Below are 25,374 nucleotides of genomic sequence, written 5' to 3'. Positions count from 1 at the left end.
CTACTTTCTGGTTCTCTTTGACACAAATTATGTTATGTGCCCAAGCATTGCATTCTGGGAAGGTTACATCAGCAGAGCATTGCTGGGAAATCTCATCTGTAGTCTCATGAGATCGCAGGGAAAGGCATTTTCCTCCCCTCAGATGATGTCCTAGTCACATGTGTCCGAGTTCTAGGGAGTAAAGAGAGATCTAATATCCTGCCCTTCGTTAAAATGGCCACTGTCATAAGACTGGGGAGGAAAAGAAAAGTAAGGTATGCAAAGAATACAAAGCCGGCAATTATCTAGAAGTGTGTGTTTGTAGATTGTCATTATTTAACATTTCTAAAGGTGCCTTTGTTATTTTGTTCTTTAAAAGAAACCTGTGAGGAGAGAATATGTGGGCTGGGTTCATTCTCCATTCCTACCATACTTACCCTGGCTTATCTACCCATAAGTCTCTGAGCTGGAACAAGTATGTGCCTCACTATGTAGTGTAGCCAGAGGAAAATGTACACCAAGTCAGCTGTCATATTGCCCTAATGGGCTCCCATTAAACAACTGCTTAGCCTCTCTAGTCCTCTGCCTCACATCTGTTGAGGTGGATACTCATCTTTTGGGGAAAAAAATTAGGGCCCAAAGCACTACGTGAAGATTCAGCAAGATGTAGCAGATTTAACGAGCTGTTACAAAGCCCTTAATGAGCTTCGAACAGAATTATTATTTAGCCTGTTAGCTGCAAACCCAGCAGGCTGAGATTTGGTATGCTTCTGTTTTCACTCACAAAAGTACTAGAATAATGAGTTTGGCTCTCATCTCAGTGTTTATCCATGTTTGGCAATATATGTCGAATATGGATTAGGATCTCATATAAGTGTCAGTGGCTGAAAGATGTTTGCCTAACCATGTATAGTAGGAAAACCTAATGTAAACCTATGATGGGCTACCTTAAGGGTTAGTTCACACCATATACAGTGCATTCGTCTCCAGCCCGGCAAAAAAGTGAGCCGACCACAATGCGAGGCAGTGTGTTCCGGCCAGAATCGGACCGGAACGCACTGCATATGGTGTGAACTAACCCTCAGTGGAAACCACATGTGAAACCAAATTGTAGATCAATACATGTACACAGCTGGTATGCCATGCAAATATCTATCTTTTCTGTTGCTTTACCATGCCCTTCACAAGACTCCCTATTTGGTAAATGACATCTAAATAATAGGGACGTTTGCTTATCATTTTGGCTGTCTGTAGCTCTGCATCTACTGATAGTTATGGCACACATTTTTTTTATCATATGTTCAGTCTCGATTGCCTAGGTTTGTTACTGGTGTTACGGGTTTCCATGAAAAACTTGCATCAAACTGGTTGTCAAGTGAGGATATTTTTAAAGTGCCCGGCCTTTTTTAAATAAGGGCTCCTCCCAAATGTATTTATTTCTGTTATAGTAGACGTTCGGTTTAATGTCATCTGTCATCTAATTACGTTTAGTGCCTGTACTTTTAAGGCTACTGTCTACATTAAAGGACAACTATGGGGTTAGGGCTTTTCCCCATAGTTCTCTGAAGGGTAATGGGAGGACACAAACTAGCGTCCTCCCGTTACCCAAAGCTCAGTATACCGCTAGCTGCAGCTCGCGGTATACTGAGACGCCGCAGCTGAAACGGATCCCGACAATTATGCCGGGATACGCCCAGCTGCGTGAGTGACAGCTGGCTCTGCCTGTCTAGAGGCAGAGCCAGCTGTACCCGCCCCTCCCCCGTCCATTCCGCCAGTCAGCGCTGGAGGATCGTAGGGGGGAATCCAGTCACTCCCCTGTCACGGCTCTCTGCAGTGACGGGATCGAGAAGTGTATGTGTTCGCTCACTTCCCGATCTACTGAGCCGACCTGTGACAGTTTCATTGTCACAGGTCGGCTCAGATTATGAGGCTGAGTGAAAAGCACCCACCTCATAGTTCTCCTTTAACTAATAAAGCTGGCTGTCATCTACATGCTGGATATTATATCTGAACAGTCAGCACAGAATGGAACCCGCATTGCAGTGACCGCGTGTTACACTGGTAACCTGTGTTATCTCAATGAGGTTGTTTCTTCAACTTGGTACATTTTCCATTAGTGAAACAAACAAGTCTGTTTTTAGCTAATGATTTTACATGCTGAAAACCTGGGTGTGACACTGCAATAACGTCATAAAAATGGTTATTACAGTCGTCCATACGCTGCAGTTTACAAATTAGTGCTGTAATTTGTGGTTCATGCTCTCTTTTCTAAAGATGTGACACAAATGATTAATCATTTTACCAAACACTGTCACTTTTCTTCCTCCCCAGCCTTTCTGCAGTAGGGGCATGGTCACATGAAAGCACAAGAATATGTTTACTTGTCCATGAACAATATTGTATAGTGAAAACAGGATGGCTTGTTAGGATCAAAACAAAATTACAGCTCATTTGTTCAGCTGATGATTACTATGAGGAGCAGACATTATCTGGAGCAGTTATGCATAGTAACCAATCAGCTTCTCTCTTCAGTTTGTTACGTTTACCTTTGAAAATGAAAGAGAGAAGCTGATTGGTTTTCATGCATAGCTGCTCTAGATTCTGTTTGCTCCATTTTTGATCAATGTCCCTCTGTATGTTTCCACAGCTCTGTAACTACAGAAGGTCAGTTACCACTTACCAGTACTACTGACCTTTGTTGTCTCTTGCATTGAGTCAATGTAAGCAGTGACATGCACCATCATGAAGCTACTTTAAAAGGAGACTGTCATAAATATGGGATTTACAATTACTGTTTTTTAAGCATTCTACTGAGCTTTCACCCTTATCCTTTATTAGGTAAAGCAGAACTCCAGCCACAAAGATCAAAATAATAATAAGCAGCCCAATAAAAGATAAAATAACAAAACCCACTTTTTTGCTACAATATTCACCTTCGGTAGAGTTTTCCCCCGCAGTACTTTTTTCTGTCGTTGGATGTCCTCATTCTGATGAGCAGCATCATTCAACCCACTTCTTCTTAACCTGTTCATTCTGGACATTGAATAGAGAAGCAGCTCAATGAAGAGCTCATCTTTCTGTCACTTTGCTTTCACTTTGTATCAGCATGCTTATTGTAATCCAATGACCTGATTGGTTCCTTGTACTGTTTCTTCCTCTCACACTCTAGCCCTGCAGTACAAGGATTGAAAGAGGCTGATTCCAGACCAAATTCAAGTACTTACACTGCTTGTATAAAAAAAAAATACTATTGATGATGTACTATAATAATGACCTGCATTCATGTGTGTCTTTCATATATGCCCAGAGTTCAGCTTTAACAAAGCCTGTAACAAGCATACAAGGTGCCTGAACACCAATATGTACATGATTATTCCAGCTCAGTGACTATGTAGTAATGAAGACAGCTTGAAAGACAAATGCCAGGACATGTCAGGAGCCATGCTTTTCCAGATTAACTGCAGAATACCTTACCTGATGAGAAAGTACAAGCAGGATCAATACTTCATATCTGAAATGTATGGAAATGTTTTAGACAGCACAATGGTTAGCTCTTCTGCCTTACAGCACTGAGATCCAGGTTTAGATTATATCTTCATAGACTTTGCATGTTCTTACTCTGCCTATGTGGGTCTCTACACTATAAAGACATGGTGCTAGTAGGGATGCACAGATACCAGTGCCGATACTTGGCATTTGCCCGAGAACTACCAGGGTTGCAGCTGGGACCTGGCTCTGGCCCTCCACCACTGTCCTGAAATCATTAGTATGTACTGTTTTAGAAAAACTGTCACAGGACACTAAAGAAAAGGTATCGGTAACTGGTATCTGTGAGGACAACTATTGGTACTTGGTCTAGAAACAATGTTATCGGTACATCCCTAATTTAAAAAATAATGGCTGGAGTATTGCTGTAACAAAGATACAATTGGGAAGAGAAATGAAAATGTATTTTTGGAATTAGATGCAAAAGCTTATCACTATTCACTTATAGAATTTAGAAATGTGCTTTGGGGTGGGCAAGGCATAGGTGCATGCTGACGGGCAACTATTGTGTATGCCTGTTAGGAGTTACTTTATAGACTAAAGTTCAACTGATAGCTTTTTCATGCCAGTCTAAACATCTACCAACTTCAGTTACTTTATGATGCACAAGCCTTACAAAATAAATAAAAAAACGTTTCTCACCTTCCTTGACAGAGGTAAATCCTCCATGTGTGTCTCACATGCACCCCACCCAGACACTGCAGCTCACAGTGGAAGGGTTTCAACCACAAACGTAGGGCTGTCAATCCAGAAAGCAATGGTCAGAACCAGGTGTGGACAGGGGATAAATGACAAGCCACAAGCTTGCCTTGCTTCAATTTACACACTCCAGGCAAAATGACAGTTTACACATGCACTGGGTGTGTAAATTATCATTAAAATGAGTTATGTGCGGAGGACGGCACTAAAGTATAAAAATCTCATCTTGCTGCATGCCTCCCCCTGCACACAACACCCAGATTCCGGGCACAGTCGCGACACCCGCCCCCTTCTCACTATTCTCCATTCAGAAAATGTCTTGCAGAATACAAGACATTCTGTGATTGGAGGAGAGATGATGTCACATGCCTGCCTCCTCCTCTAAAATTATTTTTTTTGCTTTTGCATAGGAAAAGAAGTAAATCTTTTTTTCAAAGCTACTAACAAAACCAGGTGCATTTCTATTGCCAATCCAGCGGCCTCTCATTCATGGAAGAATTATTGGCAGGTTTTGTGTGTATTTGTGACCTTTGTACCTGCAATCCTGAGCAGACATCTGTGACAGGTTTGCAGAGATCTGAGATAGATTTTCACACACAATCAAGAAGTCTGGTACTGGTGTATGGCTTCTTCTAAAGGTGCCCATACACCTTACAACCCTCGCAAGACTTTTGTCTTGCGAGGGTTGTAAGCTAATTAAAAGCTCGTACGATCTGCCCATCTTGGACAGGCAGATTGTACTTGCGATCATCGCAAGCCCGCCCCCCCCGAGGGGCGGGCTTGTGATGACTGCAATGAGGGGCGGGCTTCCGATGACTGCAAACGGGCTGTGTGCGCGTGCGCACACCGGCCCGTTCGTCCGTTGTCGAAAAAGCAGGCCCCTAACCCGCCGAGAATCGTACGATTCTCGGCGGGTTTTCAAGCCTGCTTGTTCGACGGAAGACGTGCGACCGCACAGTGGAAACGGTTGCACACCTTCCATACACTTTGCGATTATCTTACGATCGCGGGATTTCCCGCGATTCTCGTACGATCGTACAGTGTATGGGCACCTTAAGCAGCAGAGTATGTAATAGTGATCCTATGGTGAATATCTTATCTGCCTCATAACTGCTGTTTGGCAAGATTAAAGGAGAACCCCACAAAGCTTTTCTGCTTTTGAAGAGGGAAGTGTTCTTTTTCTCTCTGTATCCTTCTTTGGAATGCTGCAGAAAAATCTTCACTCGCCCCGCAATTTACCAGTTACAACGCTGTTTTTTAACTGAAGTAGCCGTTCCCAAAAATCACGCTGGGGATAATTTTTCCCATATAAAGGTGCCCATACACCTTACAATTATCTGCAGATTTTCTGTGGTCAGATGGAAAAAGTGCAACAGATTGGCCCAGGTGGAGATTACTCCATACACACAGTTAAGTGTAGATGGAGGAATCTGTTGCACCTTTTCCATCTGTCCACAGAAAATCCTCCAGATAAATTGTAAGGTGTGTGGCCAGCTTTATGCAGAGCAGAGAGCTGTGATCAGAAGTGTGCTGACAGTGACTGAATTGTGGAGGGAACAGAGATTTCACTCTTATGTATCCAGCAAAGGACAAAAGAAAGGTAAGTATAATTTACAGTAGGGTTGGTATTGAATGATCCCTACAAATGACAAGTGGCACCAAACATTTGATGTTTTCTCTCATAGTTGTCAATGGCATTGGCTCCCCAAAAAATCCTGTTGGCTCCTGAATTAGACAGAGTGGCTCGTGAATGCCATAGTAATTTGTGCACCCCCGATTTACAGGATACACTTACCTCCCTAAACCCTGCAGAGAACAATGCTCAGCGTACAGGTCAGGTAATACTTAAAGCTGGCTAAATTGCTAGGTCAGTAGCTGCGCATGTTATCCAGTGCCCCTACCAATGACCATGTCACAGTGATTTGTAATTGCTCAGACTGTGTAATAACTATAGATGCACCTTTTCAGCCAGCAACAGATCTTTATATAAAAATAGTTAGGCTCACCATACACATTACAATCTGACCATGCAATCACTGTACAATTGAATTAGATCTAACAGAACTATGTAATTTGAAGACATACCTAATCTATCTAATCAGGCAAGGTCCTGTGCCACATACTTGTTGGTAGATCTGAAGGAGATTGTACAATCAGATTGTAATGTGTGTGTGTGTGTGTGTGTGTGTGTGTGGTGAGGTTTAGAAATATTTGCTGCTGGTATATATCTCAGCTAGCAAATCTCCACCCTAAACATGTTATAGTTATTTATAATGTGATCGTCTAGCAGGAATATCAGAGATGCTAATCTTTCAAATACTGTATTCATGTACAATGTTTATTATTCATTATGATCAGTCATCAGTTACCATTTATTATCATCATCACTCAGCAACTATTAAACCTTGAATTGAATTTATATTCATATTGCGTGCTGTGGTGTTGGGTGTGGCGGGTGATCGGTTTTATAGGTACAGCAACTTTGGGATGTAACTATACAAATGATGTCGCCTTTCTCATAGACAAATTGAGAATTAATGTCTACAGTGAATAACAAATGTTGAAATAACAGACAAATTAGGTCTTGGAGTGCAAAATAAAGTGCATTACATGCCCACAGAGATCTTCCAACAGTCTGGGGTGACCCTCAACATGGATGTTACCAAATGACCAGATCTGAGTGTGGTTTAGGTCATGAGCTCCTTATTGCTTCTTAAAGTCACAAAGTAGGATGCAAAGTAGGCTCGGTCTTTAGGTTCATGTGAAAGATGAGCAGTACTTGGCACTGTTGCAATCAAAATGCATCTTACTAATCTTAGTAATATAGGAATGAGGAGCAATAAAATCTGCTCCAGATGGCCAAGGAATTTGACTTGACTTGTGGATTTTGTAGCACTTTTTCTGCCCTTAAAAAAACCGCTAAAAAATATGCCCAAAAACAAAATCCCATTCATGTCTATGGTCCTGTTCACATTTGAGGTTTTTTTACAATAAGAAAAACGCCTGTCGCTGGAAAAAGTAAATGAGCTTTTTTTGGGGCATATTACAGCTCGTTTTGGCCCCATAGACCCCATTTGCTGTGTGTTCGTGCACGTGCTACACACATTTGCTCATTCATGTCAATTACGGTAGCTACAATCTGCTCACAAAAACACGCGATCTGATTTATGCGGTTAAAACGCACGTAAAAAAGTGCATAAAAACGTGCAACAAAAACATACGCAGAAAAGCGCAATGACCCTGTCACCTAGGTGTGAACCCAGCCTTAAAAAGACATTCTGTTTGTTGCATCTGTTGCGTGGTTTCCAGCAAAACACACCTTTTAGATCAGCCTTTCTTAACCAGGGTTAGATGGCACAATGGTGTGCCTCCTGGCCTCCTCAGGGGTACCTCAAAAGTTTGTGGCAGTGGGACGGTTAGATGAAGGGGGGAATGAAGACTGATGTGAAAAGGGGGGAACTCTGATATGAAAGTGCGCCTCTAATGTAAAGGGGGGACTCTTGATTTGAAGGGGGCACTTCGATGTGAAGGGGAAAACCCACTTTTTGGGGGTGTTTTTGCATGGGAACCTCCTTAAAATCTATATGACATTTTAGACAGGGGTACCTCAAGATTTTGCATACTTTTAAAGGGTGCCGTGAATAAAAAAGGTTGACTATGACTGGTATGGCATGAAGATGCAACACTGCACCACCTGAAAATATATATTTTAGCGCAGTTTCTTAAAAAATCCCGCTTGCTAAATCTTTGTGCTGGTTTTAGAAAAATGCATCTAAAACGCACTGCACTGCACCACAGGAAGAATGTTGAGATGTGAATGTAGCTTTACTTTGTTCCAGTTAAAAATGAGTTCTAGGAGCTTTCAGTTGCCTAGCACTGTGCCTTGGTAGCTGCTGAAAACAGTGACTGAACAAGATCCAAGAGAAAGAAAACTGTATCTTCAACATGTTTACTGCACTCATGTCAAATTCCTGCCGTGCCGTACAATGAACATTTCTTATCTTCCAGGTCAGTGACTCAGCGAGTCTCCAGTTTTCATTGTGTGCACTAATCATAGATTTTTATTATCCTCTTGGCACGATACTTGTCCAGAAAGAGAAAAATATGAGTAGGAATGCAAGCGGTAGAGTAAAAAAGAACGTCCAATAGAACAACTGCTTGTATGACTGTCATATCACCTGTATAACTTTCCTAATGGGTAAACTGGGTTATGCTTTAATCTTGGCAGCGTCCTATGTGCATCTCTACTGACATCTCAGTTCTAAGCCAGGTAGGACAAATGCAAATTGTTTCTTTTGGATACATTTTCTACTTATCTTTTAGGCACTGTATTATAAATACTTATCTTTTAGGCACTGTATTATAAATAATCTGCTGCTTATTCTAACATTAGATTTACTGACCTTGTCTGATGCATCATACTGGTGACTTTTTACTTGCTGTTAGCCATTTTGTTTTATTATTTGCGTAATGCTAATAGTTGAAACACCACCCTTTCTCAAGCTGGCAAACAGATGTGTGAACAGCAACACACTACGTGTAAACATAAGAGGATGGATGAAAATAACTCGGTCACCTGAGGCTCCCTATGAAAATCCAGAGTCCTAAGCCCATCAGCCTTGCGGATTCTGATACACTTAAAAAAACTTTGGGAACTTTAGAGGGTTTACCTTCTTCATCATGGAGCCCCACAGCCTGGATGGAGAGCAGCATCAATTAGGATCATGGTGTGCCTTCTGGAAACCAGAATTTTGCCAGCTGCACATGCCCTTGCCTTCCAAAAACCAGAAGTGCACTGTACTGTGGTATCTAGTCATTATCTAGCTCCTTCTGTTGGCCAGTGGGAGCCAAGCTCAACCATGGCTATAACAGTTGCCAGGGCAGCAAGGAAGACCGAAACTCCTCAGATAGGGTGCTAGTGAGCAGGATTAAAAATGAGAAGATTGAAAATGAGCAGGGAAAGAGATCAGACGGATGGGCAAGAAGACTAGAAATACAGTAGGTAGAAAGAAAAAACCCTAAAAGGGCAATGTGTTGTTAGGGGGGAAAAAAATCCACTCAGCTTTGTCAAGTATATGATATAGAATAACCTTGTTCGAGAAATGTGTTACACCTAAGCTCTGTTTGTGTAGCTTTTTATTCAGGGTTTGAACAAATGCAAAGAATGAGCATAAACAAAGCAACTGGTAAGGGGCTCCATGATAAAGCAGTTAAATCCTTTGAGGTTCTCAGAGGTGTTTAAGTGTAAAAGTGGCCATACACTCTACAACCATCGCAAGACTTTAGTCTTGCGATGGTTGTAAAGGGATTAAAAAAACGTACGATCTGCCTATCTTGGACAGGCAGATCGCACTCTCGATCATCGCAAGCCCGCCCCCCTGAGGGGGCGGGCTTCCGATGAACGCAATGCTGAACGGGCAGTGTGCGCGTGCGCACACCGGCCCGTTCAGCATTTATCTTCCGAGCACCGTTCTAACCAGCCGAGAATCGTACGATTCCCGGCTGGTTTTCGAACATGCTGGTTCGACAGAAGACGTGCGACCGTACAGTAGAAACGGTCGCACGTCTCCGTTCACACTGCTCGATTATCGTACGAAAACCCGATCGCATACGATTATCGTACGATAATCGTGCAGTGTATGGGCACCTTATAGGAAGCTGCACAGCTAATGGGCTTAGTTCCCTGGATTTTTATAGGGTGCCTCAGGTGAGCTGAATTACTGTCATCTAGATAGCTATATTGTGCCCTGTGCACATATCTATGTTTGTGACATTTTGAGAAAGGGGACATCTGTGTCCTTGAAACGTTAATGGTTGACTTTAATTGTGTGTAAATTGTAATGAATACATGATTGGAGTGCTGGTCATTTTCTTTTACTTGCTTTATGTGTCAGTGTTTTAAAGGTAGCTATGTAAATAGATGGCTACTACAGTATGTGATACTGAAAGCCCGCTCTGAATGAGCTAAAAAGAATGATACAAAATCAGAATAGTGAGAACAATGTTAAAAGAAATGATGATATAATGATTAGCTAGCCACAGTCTGGAACAACTACCGATGAGCCTTGCAGCTTTTCTCAAAAGCTCAAGAGGGGCGCTCTCAGCAACTAAAAAACAAAAGTATACACTGGCTCACAAAAGTGAGCACTGGCTTAGTGTAGTAGCTCCATTTATTAAGAAATATCAAATAAAAACAGTTGCACTTACAAGCATGGATCTTTGTTGGGCATGCTACAGATCCTGTCTCTTAGCCCTCATTCACACCTGAGCAACATCAAATTTTGCATGTTTTCAGCGTGTTTTGTGTGGCAGGTTTTTGCTAATTTTATGCACATTTGTAAGCGTGTACATAAAGTGGCATGTTTTTGTAAGCAAATTGTGGCACATTGCTATGAATGGACAAACGCACGTAAAAATGTGCTGAAATGCAGCAAATGTACATTTTTGAGAATTTCCATTAAAGTTCTATGTCAAGTCTAGTCAAGAAGGGCAGAATCTGCCAAAAAGAAGCTCATGTACTTTCTTCAAGCAACGGACGTTTTGGTATAAGCGACAAAATGCTCAGATGTGAGCATGGGGAGGGGGACAGGAAAAGCGCTCGGTATGAATGAAAACTTATGAACTGGCTGGGGTGTCCCATAGCTGGAGTGGAGCCAGCGATGGAGAGACTTGAACACATTACCAAGAAGGAGGCGGCACCTGTCTGTCTGTTTCTTCCTCATCCCCTTCATCAGCCTGCTAACAGTTGGGATCTGTGGCTATTTATGCGCATCTCATTTGAATTAATACTATGAAGTTAATACATAAACGGGTTCTAAATCATATATGCTTACCAGCTAGAATATAAGCGGCTGTGATATAAACATTTAAAAACACTTCTATAAAATCAATTATTTAAAAAATGAATAATATTGATATAAAATATATTCTATGAATGGATCAATCTGGTAATAGTGATTACGCTGTATTGGAACTAGACGGTTAGGGTAATACTATTAGAATTTACAATATGTAAGTATAAGAATGCACACATCATTTGTTTTTGTACATGCATTAAGGTGGATTTATCAAAACTGGAGCAGACAAAATCTGGAGCAGCTGTGCATGGCAACCAATCAGCTTCTCTGTTTCATTTTAACTGAACAAATCTTAACTGAACAAACTGAAGAGAGAAGCTGATTGGTTGCGATGGGCAACTGCTCCAGAATTTGTCTGCTTTGTCAGTTTTGATAAATTTCCCCCATTGCATACAAAATATAAACAGAGAGGTTACTGTATATGTATTAGAGTGTGAATATTAGTGAGGAATTGATTGAATTATTATCAAACATAAAACCGGAAGCAAACTGGAATATGTATAATATTATGATAAAATAGTACTTATTTCTAATTCTTCATTGTTTTTATTTGATATTTACATAGTTACATAGTATTTGGGGTTGAATAAAGACATACGTCCATCAAGTCCAACCCATATAGGTCCACGCATCATCTCATTCTTAGGGATACTGGTATCCCTGGATATTACGGTCCCTCATTTCTTAATAAATGCAACTACTACGCTATGCCAGTGCTCTCTTTGTATACTTTCAGTTTTTATTTGGCATAGCTGCAGGCAGTGCACCCTCCAAAAGACCTATTGGGGGACATTTCTCTTGACTTTCTTTTCTGAAGACACAACAGAAAAGGAGCAGAAATCAATTGAGGTTTTAGCCATTACCTACACCCCTGGTGCCCATCCTTGGCCCTCTGGCACTTACTGTGCAGCCCCTGCAGACAGTTGTTTGTTTTGGTGCTTACTCCAACCAGTGAAGGGAAAATATTCTTCGGAGTGGCTTGTAGTAGTTAATGGCTTGGTTCATCTTTTATTTGTTTTTTTATGCTGTCTTACTTTTTCTCCTCTCCATCCTTTTTTCTTCTATGTTTTTTTTTTCTCCTGATATTTTAGAATGGATCTTACTCGTATTAACCGCTTGAAGACCAGGTGTTTAGATCCCCTTCCTGGCCAGGCCATTTTTTTTTACATTATGTTATAAAATAACTAATATTACGGGGGTCACGTCGGGTAAATAGACACCAAACATGTCAAGCTTAAAAATTGCGCGCACTCGCTAAATCGCAATAAAATAGCATACCCAAAATTGGCCATAGACGAAGCTTTAAAAGCTTTTACAGCTCATCAGTTTAGTGTTATCAGTGATTGATGGCCCTAGAACTATTGCTCTCTTTCCGATGTTCGCGGCGATATGTAACATGTGCGGCGTAATGGGCGCAATCGTCATTTTCGCAGGTATGCGCACCTGACGCATGTTTACATGCGTGTGTATGTAGGGGTGGGGACTTTAAAAAAAATTTGGGGGGAAACTTTAAATGTTTTTCCTATTTTTTTTTCACTTAACTTTATTGCTATCACAGAGGGGGCTGAGAAACCCCTCTATGTGATAGCAAAATAGGTGACAGGTCCTCTTTATGGAGACATCAGGGGTCTCCAAGACCCCTAATGTCACCTAGGACCCCCCTGAAGAAGCTGATGAAGCAGAGATCTGCTTCATCAGCTTCTCTCAAGCATCTGAAGCTGGAGAGTGACACAAGAATGCGGAAGTGATGTAATATACACCACTTCCGCATTCTGACAGCGGAGAGGGGACCGGAGGGAGATCGTGAACCGACCTCCCTCTTAACCCCTGTGACAGAGGCAGTATGCTGGTCCCGGGCTCACACCGCTGCCCGGGACCAGCTTGACGGGGGGATGGGGGGAGCCGCGAAGGGGGCGCACGTCACCGGACCTCATACAAGCGATCCGCCGGCTCTATAGCCGACGTATCGCTTGTATATTAACAGGCATCGCTGCCTGTTTTCAAATAACGGCATTTCCCGCTTGTGCGCCGCGCGCCCGAGCGGGCGGATGTAACAGGACGTGTATACATGCCCAGTTACATCCAAGAAGCTCCCGGCTGGCCGTGTATACACGCCGGCCGGGAGGTAGTTAATGAATCAGGATAATATCATATGCAGCACAAATAATTTGAATAGTCTTTAGGGAGTACCAATATGGTAGCATTGACTTGTAAAGAGCATTGTAATAGCAGTAATAACATGTAATATGTCTCCAGACTATGAATGTCTTCCGAAGCATGCCCCTAATCTCCAACAACCTCTTATTACATGTGTGCAGTCTCTGACCATCTCCTGTTGCATGGTTTCAGTCCTTGACAGCTTTCTGTATTCACTAAATATTGTGTGCAACTTCCTACAGTATATTAGGTAAATTGACTATCACTTTCCTTTATAGGCGCCGTTCATGAGAAGTGCAGACGTTTACAGCTACAGCCAGTGAACTGGTTATTCTTGAGCTGTTTTCCAGGCCCTTGCTTTGGTGCTGCAGCCTTAATGATTTATTTTGTACATTTAGACTAAAATATGACTTTTTTCCATGGGATGACTCTTTTTTTCATTCCTGCAGAGTCTGGACCTGTTTTTGGTTGTCTACAATATCATGGGCCATGTTTTGACGTGACTTGCTTTGCTTCAAAACTGAGGCATTCTAATAGTGGGCTGGGATATCCTGCGCTAGCCAACAATTTTTGTCGTTGGCAGTGTTCATTTTTCCTGTAGACGGCATTATAACCTGACGGTTTAAGGTTTGCTGTGTCCCTTAATAGACTCCAAGGCTTTTATGTTGTGTAAATAAATCCTATTTTTGGCAATGCAGGGTACCATGTTCAAGATGGATGGTACAGCAAAGCACTAACTAATAGTTGCATGCATGTTACCGCACTGCAGTTGAAATGTGTGAAGCCTGGATTTTTCTGGATTTCTGGGCTGGATTCATTACAGTACATATGAGCAGCCCTATCAGCTCCAGAAACTGAGCCAAAGCTGTTATCAGGTTCTAGTTAAAGATATAAACAGTAATACCATTAGACAATATAAATATAGATGAAGTTCTTAGTTTTATTAATAATTCTGTGTTTTAATGTGTAAAAATGTGCACTAGAGACACAAATAGATCTAGAACTGTAACACATCTGTAAAATTGGAAGTTCTGTTATAGAGTGTTACTATAACTGCAGTTCTCAACTCAATAAAATGCAATTTATTGCAATAAAGCATGTGGCAGTTGCAGTTCAGCTCACCCAGCGATCCATGGATCCTTTGTCTGCTCAGAACCAGTGTTCATTTCGTTGACTACTGTATTTGCTGGCGTATAAGACTACTTTTTATACTTAAAAACATCCCCCGAAAATCAGGGGGTCGTCTTATACGCGGGGTATACAATGTATACCTTTAGTTAGTTTGGGCCAAGCTGGCCCAAAACGAACATCCCTAATCTGTCAGCCCGCTGGATGTGCGGTAATACTGTATGTACGGTAGCTTCGGCTACATACAGTATACCGCGCTGAGCCAATCACGGCGAGCGATGTACACAACCTCTGCCAATCCAAGCAGGCTTTGTATTCATTAATAGAATACATTGCTCGCCGTGATTGGCTCATGTATGTAGCTGAAGCTACCGTACATGCAGTATTACCGCAGATCCTCCATGATGTTTTTAAATGGTGTTGCCACGGAAGTGGGGTAGTCTTATATGACGAGTATAGCCCAAAACCTATGTTTTAAGTGGAAAACTAGGGGGTCGTCTTATACACCCAGTCGCCTTATACGCCGGCAAATACGGTAATAATTTTCATTATTGTTTTCCTCAACAACCCTTTTTCAGTGACTAAAACTAAATAAAAACTAAGAGGGTTATTCACAAAGGGGCCGAGGGATCCAGCCGTAGGTTCGGCTGATCCGTCGGCTTACTTCGGCCTTCAGGGCCCTTCAGTTCGGTGTACGGCTGATTTTAGCCGATGTACGGCTGGAATCAGCCGTACATAGCCGAAGTGCATAGCCAAAACTATGTTCGGCTCAGTTCAATTCGGCTCGGTTATTCACTCGGCTGCCTTCGGCAGCTGAGTGAATAACCCTCTAAGTTATGATGAATAAAACTTTAACGAAAATATACTGACATCTTAGTCAACCAACTAAAACTAGACTAAAATTTTAGGCAGAAACGATTTGGGAAGAGATCCAATCAGAACTAATCTCTTTGGACTTCCAGTTCCATCCTGAATAGACAGCTATTAGGTAATATGTGCAATGGCATTACAGCCAATATAGTTTTTCATTTTAATATTTTAAAGTTGCACTTATACTTGAAAGAATGAAGAATGTCATATGCAAGTTGTTATAATCAATGCAATTCTAATTACTGGTCCTTTGTTGAAAATACACAATATTATTATTTCTTTACAATACTTGGCGTAATCTAATTTTAGGATAAATAAATAAATGTTATATGTCACAACACTTAAATCTGTGTCTGTATTGCATGTTCAAACCTTAATACCATAAGGAATAACAGGTTAACAGATGTTTACTCCAGGAGTATACAATGAGATTGGAAATTCTAGAGAAATTCTTAAATTACTCTTTAACTAAACCCACTAGATTTTAGTAGACTAAATCTTATGATATTTAATCGACTAAAACAATTCAGATGACTAAAACTAAATAGCATTTTAGTCAAAAGACTTACGGTGCCCATACACTGTGTGAATTTCGGCCTGTTTTTGAGGAACCGGACGAAATTCACACAGTGTGTGGTGCTGTCGGCACCCTTTCGGCCGGCATCCTTCAATCAGCTGATTGATGGAACCCGCCAGAAAATGTTATAACGATCAGAGAGGCCAGCCAATGAGCTAGCCGCTGTATGTAAACAGTGGGATTCCTCGATCGACACGCTGCGAGTGTTGATGGAGGAATCGGGTTGATTTGTTTCGTTCAGCCCGCAGATTGAACGAAAAAATAGATCAGTGTATGGCCAGCCTAAGAAGTCTATTCACAAAACTGCTGTAGGCAGCCGAGTGCATAACCGACCCGAAGTGAAGTGAGCCGAACACTGTTTGGCTATTCACTTCAGGCTTGTACGGCTGATTTCAGTCGTATATCGGCTGAAATCAGCCGTACATCGGGTGGCTTCGGAGCGGCATTCGGCTTGGCTATTTTGCTCGGCACCTCTGTGGTCCCGAGCAGAATAGAAAATAGATAGCAGAGGAAGCAATAGCTTCTTTGCTATCTGCAAGCTTTATTTTAGTATTCTGACAGCTGCTGCCGTCAGGATAAAAAAAAAAAAAAAGTCAGCATAGGAATGCATAGCTAGATTCCTATTGGCTATTTCAATTTGCAATATCCAATAACAAGCTGGCTGTTGCACCCGCCCTCTGCTGCTGTCAATCGCTAGAAGAGGACCTGATGGAGAACTTCAGGTCCCCTCTGCTGATTGACAGCAGCAGTGGGCGGGTGCCATAGCTAGGTTGCTATTGGCTTTTGCTAAGTGAAATAGCCAATAGGAATGTAGCTATGCATTATTATGCTGGGTTTTTTTTCTGGCTGACGGCGCAGGCGGCTCTAATGTCAGAAGGAAAAAGAAACATACAACAGAGCAGGGAAAGTTTACCCTGCTCGATCGAGCAGAGTAAACCTTTCCAGGAGAAAGTGTTTCCCTCCCGGGCGGCCGGGAGCCGCTATCTGATAGCGGGAGACTCCCAGAGCGTCCGGGAGAGTAATGACAGATCAGCGTCCCTGGTTATGTGAGATGACAGCTGGCTCCGCCAGCTGTTAGTAGCAGGCTGTCGGCCGGCCAATGGCCAGCCATTCGGCCAGCTTCAGCTTTCACCTCGGCTTAGTCGAGCCGAGGCATATGCCTTCGGCTCGACTGAGCCGCTCGGCCAACTTCGGGAGCTGTACGGGCTATAGTGAATAGCCTGTACAGCAGCCCTTCGGCCTGGGGCCAAAGCTAGCCGAAGGATCAGCCAAAGCTACGGCTAGATCCTTCAGCAGCTTTGTGAATAGACCCCTAAGAATTTGTTGCTATAGGTTTTTGCAGATGTTGTAGCACCTTATTAAATAATTCTGAATGTAGGACACCTGCCGTTCTCTGATTGATACAGGGAAACGGAATTGAATGCTTTGTGAATTGCCAAGGTCACATATCCAAGAACTATAATATGTTTAAGGCTGGACATATACTGCTCTATTTTTCTCATTTTTTCAACACTTAGGAATGTGTCGATCGAGGAATCCTGCTGTTTGCATTGTATTCTGACAGCGGCCCCTGGCCATTGTCAGAAAATCCCATCAGAGCAGCTGATTCGCTGCTGGCTCTGATTGTAAAAAGATTTTCCGGCCAGCTCGATCAGCAGATTGAGAGAAGCCGACCGAAAGGGTGCCGACAGCAGCACACACTGCGAATTTGGGCATGTGGGCATCTGCATGCAAAAAAAGACTTCCTTCTGCTCTCTCTGCTTCCATTACTTGGTATTGCTACCAACAGCAAGCCTGGCAAAAAATTGCATACAAATGAGAACTGCCCTGATCAGTTTATAAGTAGCCAAAGTAAGGTGCACATGGGCAGTGCAGTCCATAGAACAACACAATACATACAATTCCTCAGCACACTTACCAGCTTGTCCGCCCAAAGTTTAATCGGTGTTAACAATTTGTGTTAAAAGCTGAAGTTTGTGTTGAATAAATATGCAAATATACGTAGAGCCACACTACCACATCATGGCCGCTCTGCAAAGAGTGGTTCCTAAGTTTAGGCTAAAAGAGCTCTGAACTTGGAAAACATAGCACGACTGGTAGGGCATTAGCCCGGTTAGGTAGGAGTATGAAAACCGTGTTCTTGGAGACACTACAGAGAAAACCAAACAGCCCAGACTGCAGTCCTGTACTAAACAAGTCCAAGCTAATTTAGTCTATGCAACTTTTTTAGGCTGTAGTTATGATCAATGTGCACAGTTGGTTTGCTTGTTAATACACATATTGTATGGTTGTGATGATTATCTCAGCAGCTGTATTCAAATGACCCGGCAGGGAGATTGTTTTTTTTTTCAAGTATTATGGTTTGTGCGGAGTGAAACTTGGTGAAAATGGCCAAGGTATTGCAAAATCTCTGCCAGAGGTCCTTTGTGCTGTTCACAGATTATTCAAATTTCATCCAATTACTGCCAAATCAGCCAACATTCAAGCCATGGGTGGCCCTGCAAGCCACGTGTCTGGACAAATGTAAGTTTAAAATGTGATAGAAGGGGAAATCCTCCGCACACCTTGCAGCAATCAAGGGCTATGTAGACAATGGTGCTTGTAGTGATGAACACGGATGGCACCGTGCAGACACAATGTAGGAAGAGAAATCACCAGCACTCAGTAGAATAATCCAACATGTCCATCTATAGGACATAGACGTCACACAATTACAAGAGCCAACGTTTCGAGACCACGTAGCGTCTCTTCATCAGGGCATAAAGAGACCCTGTGTGGTATCGAAACGTTGGAACTTGTGATTGTGTGATAATAAATGGACATGTTGGAATATTCTACTGAGTGCTGGTGATTCCTCTTCCTACAGTTTAAAATTTGAGTCGGGTGGAAAATTGTCAGCTGAACAGTGACTGCATCCTCATCCTATTAGATGCAGTTGCTTTTTTCAGGCAGCCTTTGGGGTTGGTGCGTTGCTAGTAATGGTTTAGATGAACCTAAGTCATGGGTATTTTTAGCTTTTTAAAATCACAAGAGATTTATTTTAAAAAGTTGTACACAATTAGTGGGTATATTCATAAATGTACTTATGTTAAATGTAATTTGCTTATCATACCTTGAGAAACGCTGGCCTATACAGCCCCTTTAAATAAGACCTTAACATTCAAGTTAAATCCACTTTGCACAATTTGACAGCCATCAGACAGGAAGAAAAGTAGCAAGAAATGAAAATAAACCTACTTGTCAGCTGTATAAAGCAGGACCTTGCACACCACAGTTTTTATTCTATTACCAATATTACCCGTACTCTTCTACTCTAATGACTGGAAAGAAAGAAAAATGCACAACAAAGTGCAAAAAGGAGTTAAAAAAAGTCAGGGACAGTCATCAATATAAAACCAAAGATCAGGGACAGGGAATTTCAAAGATTGACAGAAATAACCATGTCAACACCAAATAATTACACAGTAAACACAATGCCCCCAGTAAACAAGAATGTACTTTGACCTCTTTATATGTCATGGGGAGATGGAGTGGAAGTCACATATATTAAAGCTGAAATCCAGGTATAAATAGTTATATATGTTTACATTGGTCCAGCTTGACCCAATGTAAGAATACATATTTTATACCAGGAAAGGCCATGGGGATCCGGCTAAACACTGTAGGAGCTGGTGCTACTACAGTGCTTTACAGCAATTTTCCAGGTCCTGTAATGCCAGAACACAGGGGGGAATCGCTCAGCACGGCGGCCATTCAGCAAATGCCTAATATCTTTATCAATGAATACTAGACATTCTTCTATTCTGATCCAATCAGAGAATGCCAAGTAGAGACCATTGTAAGTATATATAAATATTTATACCCAGAGTTCAGCTTTAAAGAAAATTAGTGACCTCAATAATATACATTGGCACAGCAGCATAAAGGCTCATCTGATTAGGAGGTCGACAGATTAGAAATATTACTTAGAGATGTAAGCAGTCACAAAGACATACAAGGAATAAGTGAAAAGAGCAATGGTGATGTTCAAAAGGCTGCAACCATTACAGCAGGTCAGACTGCACTCTACAAAGGTCATATGTGTGAAATATGAATTCTACATTTTGCTATGGGCTCTAAACCTTACTATGGGCCTGAAGTTTACTTATAACCCCCAAACTTCACATATTTTCTGAAAGCAGAGGACCTGTAAAATAATAAGATGAGAGATGAACATTTTGATATCACAGCTCTTTATTTAATCTACAACCCAATTCCAAAAAAGTTGGGACGTTGTGTAAAATCTACATAAAAACAGAATGCAATGATTTGCAAATCTCATTAACCCAGATTTTATTCACAATAGAAATCAGAAAACATATCTAATGTTTAAACTGAGAAAATGTAGCATTTTAAGAAAAAATAAGGTAATTTAGAAATTGATGGCAACGACACTTCTCAAAAATGTTGGAACAGGGCAACAACATTCTGGCAAAGTACGAGGTACTAACAAGGAAGAGCTGAAAGAACATTTTGCATCTAATTAGGTTAATTGGCAATAGGTCAGTAACATGATTGGGTATAAAAAGAACATCTTAAGGTGCCCATACACTGCTCGATTCTCGTACGAGAATCTCGGGAAATCCCGCGATCGTACGAGAATCGAGCAGTGTGAACGGAGACGTGCGACCGTTTCTACTGTACGGTCGCATGTCTTCCGTCGAACCAGCATGTTCGAAAACCAGCCGGGAATCGTACGATTCTCGGCTGGTTAGAACGGTGCTCGGAAGACAAATGCCGAACGGGCCGGTGTGCGCACACTGCCCGTTCAGTATTGCGGTCATCGGAAGCCCGCCCCTCGGGGGGGCGGGCTTGCGATGATCGAGAGTGCGATCTGCCTGTCCAAGATAGGCAGATCGTACGTTTTTTAATCCCTGTAAACCATCGCAAGACTTGATGTCTTGCGATGGTTGTACAGTGTATGGCCACCTTTAGAGAGTCACAGTGTCTTAGAAATAAAGATGGGCAGAGGTTCACCAATCATGAAAAGCTGCATCTAAAAATTGTCGAACAATTTCAGAATAATGTTCCTCAACGTAAAATTGCAAAGACTTTAAATATATCATCATCTACAGTACATAATATCATCAAAAGATTCTGAGAATCTGGAGAAATCTCTGTGCGCAAGGGACAAGGCCAAAACGCAATATTGGATGCCCGTGATCTTCCGGCCCTCAGATGGCACTGTATAAAAAAAGGCATGATTCTGTGATATACATCGCTGCATGCGTGCAGAAATCCTTCCAAAAATCACTGTCTGTGAACACAGTTTGCCGTGCCAACCAAAAATACAAGTTAAAGCTCTATCATACAAGGAAGAAGCCATATCTGAACATGATCCAGAAACGCCGCCATCTTCTCTGGGCCAAAGCTCATTTAAAATGGTCTGTCACAAAGTGAAAACATTTTCTGTGGTCAGACAAATTGAAATTTTACTTTCTTTTTGGCAACTATGGGCGCCTTGTCCTTCGGACTAAGGAGGAGAGGGACCTTCGGGCTTGTTATCAGCACTCAGTTTAAAAGCTTACATCTCTGATGGTTTGGGGGTGCATATGGAATGGGCAGCTTGCACATCTGGAAAGGGGCCATCAATGCTGAAAGATATATCCAGGTCTTAGAACAGCATATGCTCCCATCCAGATGACCTCTTTTTCAGGGAAGGCCTTGTTTATTTCAGCAGGACAATGCTAAACCGCATACTGCACCTATGACAACAGCATGGCTTCATAGTCGGAGAGTCTTGGTGCTTACCTGGTCTGCCTGCAGTCCAGACCTATAACCAATTGTAAATATTTGGCGCATTTTGAAATGACAAATTTTGCCAAAAAAGACCCAGGACTGTTGAGCAGTTAGAATCCGATATTAGGCAAGAATGGGCCAACATTCCTCTCCCAAAACTCCAGCAACTGGTCTCCTCAGTTCCCAGAAACTTACAGAGTGTTGTTAAAAGAAAAGGGGATGCTACACCGTGGTAAACATGGAACGGTCCCAACTTTTTTGAGGCGTGTTGCTGCCATCAATTTCAAAATTACCTGATTAGTTTTCTTAAAATAGTAAATTTTCTTAGCTTAAACATTTGATATGTTTGTTATATTCTATTGTGAATAATATCTGGGTTTATGAGATTTGCAAATCGTTGCATTCTGTTTTTATGGAGATTTTACACAGCGTCCCAACTTTATTGGAATTAAGGTTGTATAAACCTAGTCACCTATATTTAATCTATAAATATCAGCATGAATTATAGTGCATGCAGACACAATTTAATCCCCGTTTTCTTTTGTAAAATATAAAAGATGAGACTGTGTTGAGTTGATAGATACCAAGCATGTCAGGCCTCAAAATTGTGTGTGCCCGCAAAATGCCAAGAAGCTACAAGGCTTAACATTTGACATAGGTTCCCTTTTTTAAAAAAATTTAGATTTTTATTACATTTTTTACAGAAGTACAAAAGGAAATAGCGGCAATAGCGGTTCCATTTTTTAAAAACCTCTGCAGTTCATTAGGCTGGAGTTAACTGTAACTTTGGCGTGAATGGCAATACCCAATATCTGTTGCACAATCGGTGTTAATGTACATACGTGTCCTATGCGCACATTTCTATATATGTAGGTACACAGGGTCCTTTAAATATTTTTTATATATTTTATAAAATTTTATAAATTTGTTACATTACTGCAATGCATTATGGTGGGAATGGGACCTTAGAGATGTATGCAGGCAGGTGCTTGGCCCTAAATTCACACACACATTCTACTTTTACTACTTTCTTTTGTGACTTGTTTGCTATAAGTTTTAAAAAGTGTATTTTAAAAAGCACCAAAATATATACACTTAGACACCAACACTAATACATTTATAGTGTAAACATTTAAAGCTGATAGCACGCAGTGAAACATGAGGCATTGCTGTCCTTGGTATGTTGATGCATATGAGACAAAACTGCACATTGAAAGCTAATCTCTTTGCGTGGACTTTGTCAGATCCCTGAACACTTAACTCAGCTGTTGATAGGTTGAAGGGTGGGGTGTTTGCTGACATAAGAGAATTGCTAGAAAGAGCACAGTCCATATACACAAGATATCTTGACAGCTTTGTATTTTTCCTCCAGGTAAAATGACATAACTTCAGAGGGAAGAGACATGTTTTGACACGATGCTGTGACTTTCAGAAATGTTGCTGTGTTTCTACTTACACCAGTGGGCTCTAGTTTCAGTTTTTTAAAGCATACAAGCTACAGCGGAAATATGTTTTCATTATTGTCAATAAACCTGCTCACATATTTGCATATGTGTGTGTATTTACCACACCCATAGCGCATTTAAAATAACATGCAGTTTGACTGCAGTCATATATGTGAAAACACACCAAACACAAAACCGAAACAAGTACAACTAAAACACACAAAAAAACAGTAAAAGTACAACGGTATGAAAATCTAAACAAGTCTCAAATTCAGTTGCCATGTGATACACAAGCCTCATTAATTAACCCCTTCATGACTGAGGCCTTTTTGTTTCTTCATTTTTTGCACCCATGTTATAGTACACATTTTAGGCCTGAAAATTACTTAAAACTCCCAAACATTATATATTTTCTGAAAACCAAGACCCTATAGAATAAAATGTTGGCAGTTGCAAATTTTTATGTTGCACGATATTAGCGCAACTCCTTATCAAACCCCAAAACTTAGAGTAAAATGTACTTAATTGCCCCAAATCACAATAAAATACCAATTTTAAAAATAAAATATAAAAGATGAAATTAAACCGAGTAAATAGATACCCAACATGACCAGGTTAAAAATTGTGTGCATTTGTGAAATGGCGACAAACTTCAGTACCCCAAAAAGTACATACACAACCCTTTAAAAGTCCCCACAGGTAGACTTAAAGATACCCAAAAATACCTGCCCTAGAATTATTGCTCTCACTCCGGCGTGCGTGGCAATACCCAACATGTGTAGCGCGTTCGTCATTTTCATACGTAGGCGCACCCGTCGTGTGTTTACGTGGCGACGCGCGGGGGCGGGGGACTTTAAAAAAATGTTTTTTAATGTAATGCTGCCTTCCAGAGCCTGCATGCAATAACTTTTGTTGTACTGCAACTAGATTACCTTACAAATCAGTTAATGTAATAGCAGGGAAAATGAACAAATATCCACCTGCTTCATCTGCCTTCCTCCCCTCCTTATCAGTCTATTCAATAAAAGGGTTAATGGCCTATCATTTAATAAGAGACCTAGTTGCTTTTTTCTCTATTGCTTGATTTGTCATCGTGAGTTTCATTATTACCTATTTTACAATGCTCCCTGGGTTCAAAAATAGTGCTTGCAGTATTTTTGCAGATCGCACTGGACCGGAACGCAGACACTAATGTGCCTGCATGCGGTGGGCGGGCGATTGCACTGCGGGGGGGGGGTCGGCACGGCTGCGGTGCCATTGACTTCAATGCACCGCCACGCCCCCTCCCGCCCCTGAATGCCGGGAGCGGGCCGGCTTGCGTTCCAAGTGACAAGTGCTGTGTGTAGCCGCATGCAGTTGCCTGTACATCTCTATGATAGGACATGGCGGCTACATGCTGACCTGAACTTTCACATCCATACAGGTACAGATGCACACCCATGGATGCAGTCTGTGAATAAGGACGAGTTGTATTTCTAAACACTAAATAAAAAGACAATTCAATGTATCATATATAAACACAACTAATATATTTTTAAAAACATTAAAAGGCACATGTTGAAAAGGAACCATAAAGGAACATAAAATGTATGAATAAGCCTTAGAATGTATGTTTAAAAAGTTTAATAAAACACTGCTTTGTTAAATACATATACAATAATACTATTAGTACATCTGTTGAATCCATTGCAGAATTAGAAACACCACTGGCATCTTTAGCGTCTGTTGTGTTGGATATCTATTACCACCCTCTGTGGCAACACCTCCCCACACCTCTGCTGCCAGTGATAAAAATGTTATCTTGATTTGAAAATACAACAGTGTCAAATTGTTATTAACATACTATTGATGTAAACTAGGGCAGAATATGACCAGATTTGTAGACAGTATTGTTAACAATCCTTTTCTGTAATAAAGGTTCTTGAATTGGCCACTGTATTCAGTGGAGAAGGCTGTGTTCCTGGGAAGTACTCCCGAAAGAGTGGAACTCTGTCCATGTGAACATTCAGTAGATAGATGACTGATTACAGCACACGGGGCACACTGTTAGACCTGTTTTCATTGCACTCTTGCAATAGCTAGCTTCTGGGCTAAACCCGGCACTTGTACCTTGTTTGTATTTAGTTTGTATATTTATACATTTTTCCATCATCTGTTAATATGAAAACACACTCCACGTTATTTTTGAGCTACCTGTGTTCTCAGTGAATAAAGAAAAATATGAGAATACTTGTGTTTAATGAGCAGATCAAGAATTCAAGATCAAGATCAAGGGCATGCTGAAGATTTTACATTGCAGAGAACTGCAAAATCATTTTTTCTTTTCCTTTGACAGTAA

General features: G+C 41.4%; 1 long non-coding RNA gene across 1 annotated transcript; it reads right to left on the bottom strand.

Annotated features, from left to right (window-relative positions):
* LOC108793562 lies at positions 1-21,198 on the bottom strand. The gene is made up of 3 exons (XR_001941648.1): positions 21,187-21,198; positions 4,377-4,381; positions 1-96 (listed from the first exon to the last, which is right to left on the bottom strand). It is a non-coding gene; the product is annotated as an uncharacterized LOC108793562 (long non-coding RNA).
* Positions 21,199-25,374: the final 4,176 nt, after the last annotated feature.

Source organism: Nanorana parkeri, unplaced genomic scaffold, assembly GCF_000935625.1.
Source record: "Nanorana parkeri isolate BGI_ZX_2015 unplaced genomic scaffold, ASM93562v1 scaffold758, whole genome shotgun sequence".
Taxonomy (NCBI): Eukaryota; Metazoa; Chordata; class Amphibia; order Anura; family Dicroglossidae; genus Nanorana; species Nanorana parkeri.
The sequence above is the reverse complement of the archived record's forward strand: the minus strand, read 5'-3'. Positions and strand labels throughout refer to the sequence as shown.